The sequence below is a fragment of the Dermacentor albipictus genome, chromosome 8 (genome assembly GCF_038994185.2).
Source record: "Dermacentor albipictus isolate Rhodes 1998 colony chromosome 8, USDA_Dalb.pri_finalv2, whole genome shotgun sequence".
In the NCBI taxonomy this organism is placed as follows: Eukaryota; Metazoa; Arthropoda; class Arachnida; order Ixodida; family Ixodidae; genus Dermacentor; species Dermacentor albipictus.
The window spans coordinates 40,117,639-40,125,018 of NC_091828.1; the positions used below are offsets into that span (position 1 = coordinate 40,117,639).

The 7,380-nt window shown below is 45.4% G+C and overlaps 1 protein-coding gene across 3 annotated transcripts in view; it reads right to left on the minus strand.

Moving 5' to 3' along the window:
- Positions 1-6,253, minus strand: part of LOC135915231 (uncharacterized) — a 50,208-nt gene extending 43,955 nt beyond the window's left edge. The window contains exon 1 of one of the 3 annotated variants that reach the window (XR_011507883.1): positions 6,154-6,250. The gene's annotated coding sequence lies outside the window, so the exon portion shown is untranslated. Of the gene's footprint in view, positions 1-4,289; positions 4,339-6,153 lie in introns of those variants that run through there. The other 2 variants (XM_070523268.1, XM_070523269.1) reach the window with 2 other exon arrangements.
- Between the last annotated feature and the right edge of the window lie 1,127 nt (positions 6,254-7,380).

The window sequence follows — 7,380 nt, forward strand, 5'->3', positions numbered from 1 at the left end:
TGGACTTGTCTATAAATAGTCTGAGTCTATAGAGTGTCTTTGAAATAATTAAAATTCACGTTTGTAGACAGTTGTCTGCAGAATGTCTATGGACAAGTGTATATGCTTACAGTTCTACTTTCTTAGACTGAAGTCTATAGAATGTCTATAGATGATATTTGCCTGAGGACATTTTATACGCTTCAATCTACAAAAGTAGAGCTATATATACAGTTCTACTTTTGTAGACTGAAGTCTATGGAATATCTATAGACAAATGTATATAGATAGTCTGTAGACATTCTATAGACTTCAGTCTACAAAAACAGAACTTTATAACCCGATACACATTTTTCTATGACATTCTGCAGACATTTGACAACAAACATGAATTTTCACTAATATATAGACACTCTATAGACACAGACATTTTATAGACAAGTCTACAAAGAGTGTATAAGGCCATAACTCCATAGCGGCTATCTACAAGTTAGTTCACATTTTTCTTTACATGCGGTAGCAAAAAGTTTTGAATGTATTTATGCATGTGCACCTGTTCCTTTTCATCTGCACTTACGCATTACCGTTAGTAGACTAATAATGCTCCTGAACCAGCTGTACTTTCATATATGTTGCATAAACAGAAAAAAATTATATAGTGCTGAACCATGGAGTGCAAAAAATAAAACAAGTGCACCGGCAATGCGTTAACCGCTTTTATTGCTCGATATAATGGATGAATTCCTTAAATTCATGTCTTATGCTATTATAGAAACAGATTAAGTATTTACACTACTCCTTGGCAAGCATGATCGCCAGGCTGGCTTTGACCTTTGTGTCATTAGTCCCAAAGTGCTGCAGGTGTATGCTGCAAATAAGTAGATGCAGCAATATGAGGCAAAAATAACAAGTGTGTATTCTTTGTATATTCATTAAGCCGCTTAATATATTTGCTCAAACCATCTAAGTCAATACATTAACTATGACTAGTGACTGCTTGTGAATACAAATCAGTACCTTTTTACAATCTTTTATTGCATGGTATCGTGAACAATTAAACAGTCACAACTGCTGCTCGTTCCAGCAACAGCATGTTCCCTTTTATGACAAGTTCATATATGATGCATTAATGTACTTATCCCCAATGGTCTCTATATTTATTGCTGAAACGTTACCCAGTTGGGCTGTCTGTACATTTTTTTGTCTGGTAGTTAAGTATGCCCGTGCAGAGGGATATTTTCAGAAGACGATACTGGAACATTCACAGTATCATGCCTAAGATTGTAATTTATTTTGCTTGATACACATTTAAATGTCTTTCTCATACTTTTATATGAATCGGTCATTGGCCATAACTTCAACAGAAGGCAGATGGGTTGATTGTATTGATATGGCCACTTAATTTCTTACAGGTAATGAGGCCACACCGAAATACCACACGAGGACTTTGTGTCATGGCACGACAGATATGCACCTCCTGGGGAGCAGAACAGTTAGTATAGTTCTAATTAATTCTATCACCGTAAATTATTTAAGGTGCTTTGAAAGATGAAAATTTTTTCTAGGCTATCGAGGTTCAGGACGTGTACTTAACGCAAAAAAACATATTGAGTAAGAAATGCCATGTCAGTATGCTTGACTTTCTTTTTTTTCAATAAATGGAACCAATTTCCCTCAATTTTTATGAAGTGAAACGTTTTAAAAATACATTTAACACAGAGAGTCATTGGAAACTTTGTATGACATATAACAAGACAGCATGCCTATGTGGCCATTTTAAAATTTCCAGATCTTTTTCCAAGCCTTCCCTGGCTGTTTTCATGAAACTTTTCTGGCAATCTATGACGCCAGCAGCTTAAGTGCAATAAAAAAATGATATGGTTTAATGCTTGCCAAGTACTGCCTGTCCATAATATTTGGATTAAACGAATAACGCGTCAGTCACTTGACATGCAGTATTAGATGTGTGGCGACGAGCGACCACGTAGACCGTCAAAGTATCGGGCTCTCGCAGGAGAGGAAAAACCAACACTCCGTCGCTTAGCGTAGCATTCTTTTTAATGATCTTCGGAACGCTAGCCCGCGCCGGAACGCGCCAGCCGCTCGAGCCTCGTGTAGACGCGAGCGTCCGCGTCAACTCTCGTGCGACGCCGATGCTGCTGCCGCTACAGAGGGCTCCCCCCCTAGAGAGGAGGAAAGTTCGACGAACGATGGAAAGTCCACGTGACGCGGCGTGTCTTCGCGTTGGTCGTGGGTGTCACGTGCGCAGGCGGCGACGAAGGATGCAGCAGGGTCGCGTCGCATACAGGTGGAGCTGATGGCGCGGGTGCTTCGATGTAGGCGGGTTTGAGACGTTCCAGGGCAATTGTGTCTGATCGGCCGTTGACATTGACAACAAACGTTGTCGGACGACGCTCTAGAACACAATATGGCCCGGAGTAGTGTGGTTGTAGAGGCTTCCGCATGGCACAGTTACGCACGAAAACGTGGGTAGCAGAGCTGAGTGCCGGAGAAACGTACGGGGACCTTGCTTCTTGTGAACGTGTAGGCACGGGGCGCATCTGGCTGAAGAAAGCTTGCAGTTCGGCTACGTAGTCGGCAGGGGATGGCATAGGCGTTTGGGGGGTGGCGACAAAGAAATCGCACGGAAGGCGTAGGTGGGTGCCGTAGACTAGCTCAGCACAGGAGCAACCTAGGTCGCTCTTGAGTGCGGCTCTGATGCCAAGTAAGACGAGAGGCAAATGCAGGACCCACTTCTGCGGCGATTCATGTGCCATAAGGGAGGCCTTGAGATGCCGGTGAAAACGTTCAACTAGTCCGTTGGACTGCGGGTGGTAAGCAGTTGTGCGAAAACGTGTCGTTCCGAGTAGTTTGAGTAGCTCGTTGAAGAGCGCTGAGTCAAACTGTCGACCGCGATCTGTGATTATTGTCGATGGGCAGCCGAACCTTGCTATCCACGTAGACACGAACGCTGCTGCAACAGTGGGCGCTGAGATATCAGATATAGGTGTAGCTTCTGGCCACCGTGTGTAACGGTCGATGCATGTCAGTATGTAGCAGTATCCTTTCGAAGGTGGAAGAGGGCCGACGAGGTCCAGGTGTACGGTGTCAAAACGAGCATCCGGTGGAAGAAAAGACTTGGCAGGCGGAATGGGGTGACGCTGGATCTTCGAACGTTGACATGACAAACAGCAGCGAACCCAATCGCGAACTTGCGCGTTTAGCCGAGGCCAAACGAAACGACTGGAAAGAAGCTTCTGTGTCGTGCGTATGCCAGGGTGCGACAGGTTGTGCACGGTTTCGAATAGGCGTCTGCGAAGGGATGCCGGAATGTATGGTCTAGGTGTGTCGTTAGAAGTGTCGCAGACGATGGACGTACCATCTGGGGTCACAACGACGTCTTCCAATTTCAGGGACGTTGACGAATTCCGGAGTGTGCGAAGTTCAGTGTCGTCACGCTGTTGACTGGCGAGTAAGTCGGCCTCGATGATGAAAGGTTCCGATGTCAACGTGGAAACGACATTGACACGACTCAGAACGTCAGCTGGAATGTTGTCGGTGCCCTTGATGTGGCGGAACGTTGTTGTAAACTCGGAGATGTAGGAAAGCTGTCGAATCTCGCGGGGCGAGTAACAGGACGCCGAACGATTCGTTGCGTGCACAAGGGGCTTGTGGTCAGTCAAGACAGTGAATGCACGGCCTTCGAGGAAATGGCGAAAATGCTTGATAGCCAGGTAAACAGCGAGTAATTCACGGCCGAAAACGCTGTAGCGGGACTGCGCAGGCTTCAGTTTCTTGGAGAAAAAAGCGAGTGGATGCCACTCATTGTCGATGAATTGCTGCAGAACGGCACCAACGGCGGTATTTGAAGCGTCGGTCATGATGGCAGTGGGTGCGTCTGGTTTTGGGTGTCTAAGCAGCGTGGCGTCGGCGAGGGCAGACTTGACTTTTGCGAAAGCGTCTGCGGCCTCTTCAGTCCACTGAAGCACTTGTTTGCGCTTGTTTACCAGGAGAGCGTCTAGCGGAGCCATAAGTCGTGCGCACTCGGGAATGAATCGGCGGTAGAAATTGACGAATCCGAGAAATTGGCGAAGCTTGGTGAGTGTGGTCGGTCGGGGAAAGTTTTCGATGACGTGAATCTTGGACGGCAGAGGTCGAATGCCGTTAGCGTCGACGATATGACCGAGGAACTCGAGTTCGGTTTGACCGAATTCACTCTTGGCGGCGTTGATGACAATTCCTTTACTGGCAAGGCGTGAAAACAACAACCGCAAGTGGTGAAGATGTTCTTCGGTCTGACTTGAACTGACTTGAATCCCATGTTTAATAAAGCTGGCAAGGGCTTCGGCATGTTCGTAATTAATGGCCACACGAGTCCAGCACGGAAGACACATAGACACACCTAAAACAAATGCAACAATGTGAGGGAAAACTATACGATGAGTTACTTTTACGGTTCAATAGTAGTTTTCTATATAATTTGCTCTCATCACTTATGCCTCTAGTTAACTTTGTTTACCTCTGACTAAAGACTACATGGCAATATTAATCAGTACCATTATGATGTTTTGGTATATTACAGTATGATAAGCAGTTAGACAACCGTAATGGTCGCCGGTGCCAGCAACGGTACGTTTCTTTTCAAGACGGGTTCATGTGACACACAGTGTACTTACAAAAATAAAACAAATGCGAGAATCCCAAACAGTTCCAATAATAATAATTGTTGAAACAAAGATACCCGGCTGGCCTGTGCGCATTTTTCAAGTGTTAATGCAATATGCCCGTGCCCAACGAACATGCTCAGCATACTGACTGCAGCTTTGAACAATCACGTTAACATTTGCAATTTATTTCCGCTTAGAACAGTCTCCAATATCTCTTTTCTCATACTTCGATATAAATACATTTGCCACACTTTCAGTAGGATGCACAAGAATGGGGGCGTACTGATCAGGTTACTTAACAACTAAAACATGTTAGGATCTCTTAGGTGTGTTGATAAGGGCAGAACAAATGCAATCTCCACTAAATTATTTGAATAATCTGTGCGTTATCTACTATGAAAAGACCATCAAATTGATAATCTGGCTCTTTTTTCTTTTGTACAGCGCATGTAGTGTGCAGTCTGTCCAAGACGACGGCACTACATGCAACAGTAATGAAAACCGGAACACTTATTACGCACGACAAGGGCTTCATACCATGCGCGACTGGCACAATGCGAATCTGCGCCAGCAGCTGCCTAGTGATTAAGAGCACGTAAACTGCATAACGCCGAAGCATCGAGAGGCGCTTAACGCTTTTCATATAGCTCGAAAGATAACTTCTGCTGCTAAACTGTTTAAAAAGGTGACAAAAACAAATCTTCCAACTACCGCCAAACGCAATGCCTTCTGTTTGAAACGTGTAAAGGTGCTTCCCGGAGCGACTAATTTATTGTTCTCCAATTTTGCGAAGCTGCGATTGACTGAGCTTATCGCAGGTTTCATGCTCCAAAAGCGTTTGTGGTTGCACATAAATAGATTTGGTGAATATAGAGATTTCTGCTAGATATTTCTTCAAGTCTCGTGTTTTGCTTTCGGTAACTTCCCAAAATTATTTAGAGTGGTTGCCAGGAACCATTAAAATACTGCTACATTTACATAATGCGAAAACGGCAGCGCACACACTGCTGATGCATGCCCTGCAAACACAGCCTTTCATCCGAGTACGCTAGCAGTTATTCAACAATACGTGTCGGTCTGAACATTCTTGATGCTAACACAATTTCGAGATATATTATACGTAAAGCGTGTCACGAGAATTTCACTACACATGTGGCGCAGCATTCATCGCGGCCGGATCAAGCGCCACGAAATGAGATCTACCACACTGGCTGCCCAAAAAACGCACACAATCCGCTAAGTGGTAGCTCAGTATCAAGTTAAAACATAGTGTACTTCCTTCTTTACGCACCTAAGCTATAATGCTAAAATAAACAAGCCCGAGCGATCGCTCACCGTAAAACATTCCGTATAGTAGAAGCGAGAACAAGAGAGCGTTATCAAACCATGTCAGCATAAAACCGACAGTATACCCGAGTGGCCTGCGCTACATGCAGCCACTTCGCGCTACGAAATGCGCTCACATATTCATGAGCTATTGACCCAAAACATCTTTGCTAAAGCTTACCGTTCACTGTAGTTGACGTGTGATGCCACAAAGAAGACACGTATACACAGACACCAACGCTCAGGCAGACACCGCACACCGGTACAACCGTTCACGCGCCTGGCGGACTCATTGAGATTTCAAATTGACGCGGCCAGACGGCGCACCCCAGCGCATGCGCAAGCGCTTCGCGCATGCGCAGGAGCACCGCGTGCGGGGCGCGCGCGCTCGAGGAGTGTGAGCGCCTTCTCCTTTTTCTTCCTTTTTTTTGTCTGTTTCTCTCTCTGCGGGCCATGCGCGCCGGACGGGTTGCTTTCTATCATTCATCTTTTTTCATGGACGAAGTAAATGCGCAGACAGGTTGTATTACAAACGCTGTGGGCTATCGTGTGGATGGATGAATGCGCTGTTTGTAAAAACCGTTACAGGGCCCTTCAGACCCTTCAGACGCGTTATCGCCAGCGACGATGAGTTATACAGCGCATTTGTAGCATATCTTCCAGCGTACCGTCAAATTTGATGCCCGCAGTATGTTAGTGCTAATTTTCCGTTCCGATGATAGGTTAAAGCAAACAGTATAGCATTGAGGTACTCATATGCGTGGCTGCGCAGGAATACCGCCGGCGAAATACTGGGCGGGCTCAGAGAATTTGGCATATCTTTTAAGTGAATGAGAAACTTTGATTAGATTATAGTGCAGGATATCAGTCAACAAAAATCCGCCGGATGTTAGTGATGCAGCCGAGATATGAAGACAATGCGGAAAGTATCCCAGAATCCGACTACATACAACGCGCACACCACATGCGCGAAATCGGTTCATCGCACACTCATGAAGTCCGCGTTGTCGGTTACAAACATTACGAGTCTCTGCGATTTTAGCTTGATGCCTGTTTGGAATCCACTCGTAGCTGAAGTTGGCGTTCATAACATCTATTATCATAACTGGATTGGCATTTTGTTTTCTTTATTATACTGCCGCAAAAGCGATGCTATGACAACTGTGAAGACTGTCTTGGAGTTGGCGAGAGCGACTACGCAGATCATATCATGTGGTCAACAAATGCGGTAGTACACTATGTGTATGCTAATGTCTACAAATAGGCATTACAGCAATCTCAGTTGTACACAACTTCAGTGGCTTATATCAAACGCAGCTCCGTATTATCCACCGGTACCTGCAGGCGCTTGGTTACAGCATACCCGGGTTGGGCTCAGATTAACGGTGTTTCTCTATTGTCAGTCTAT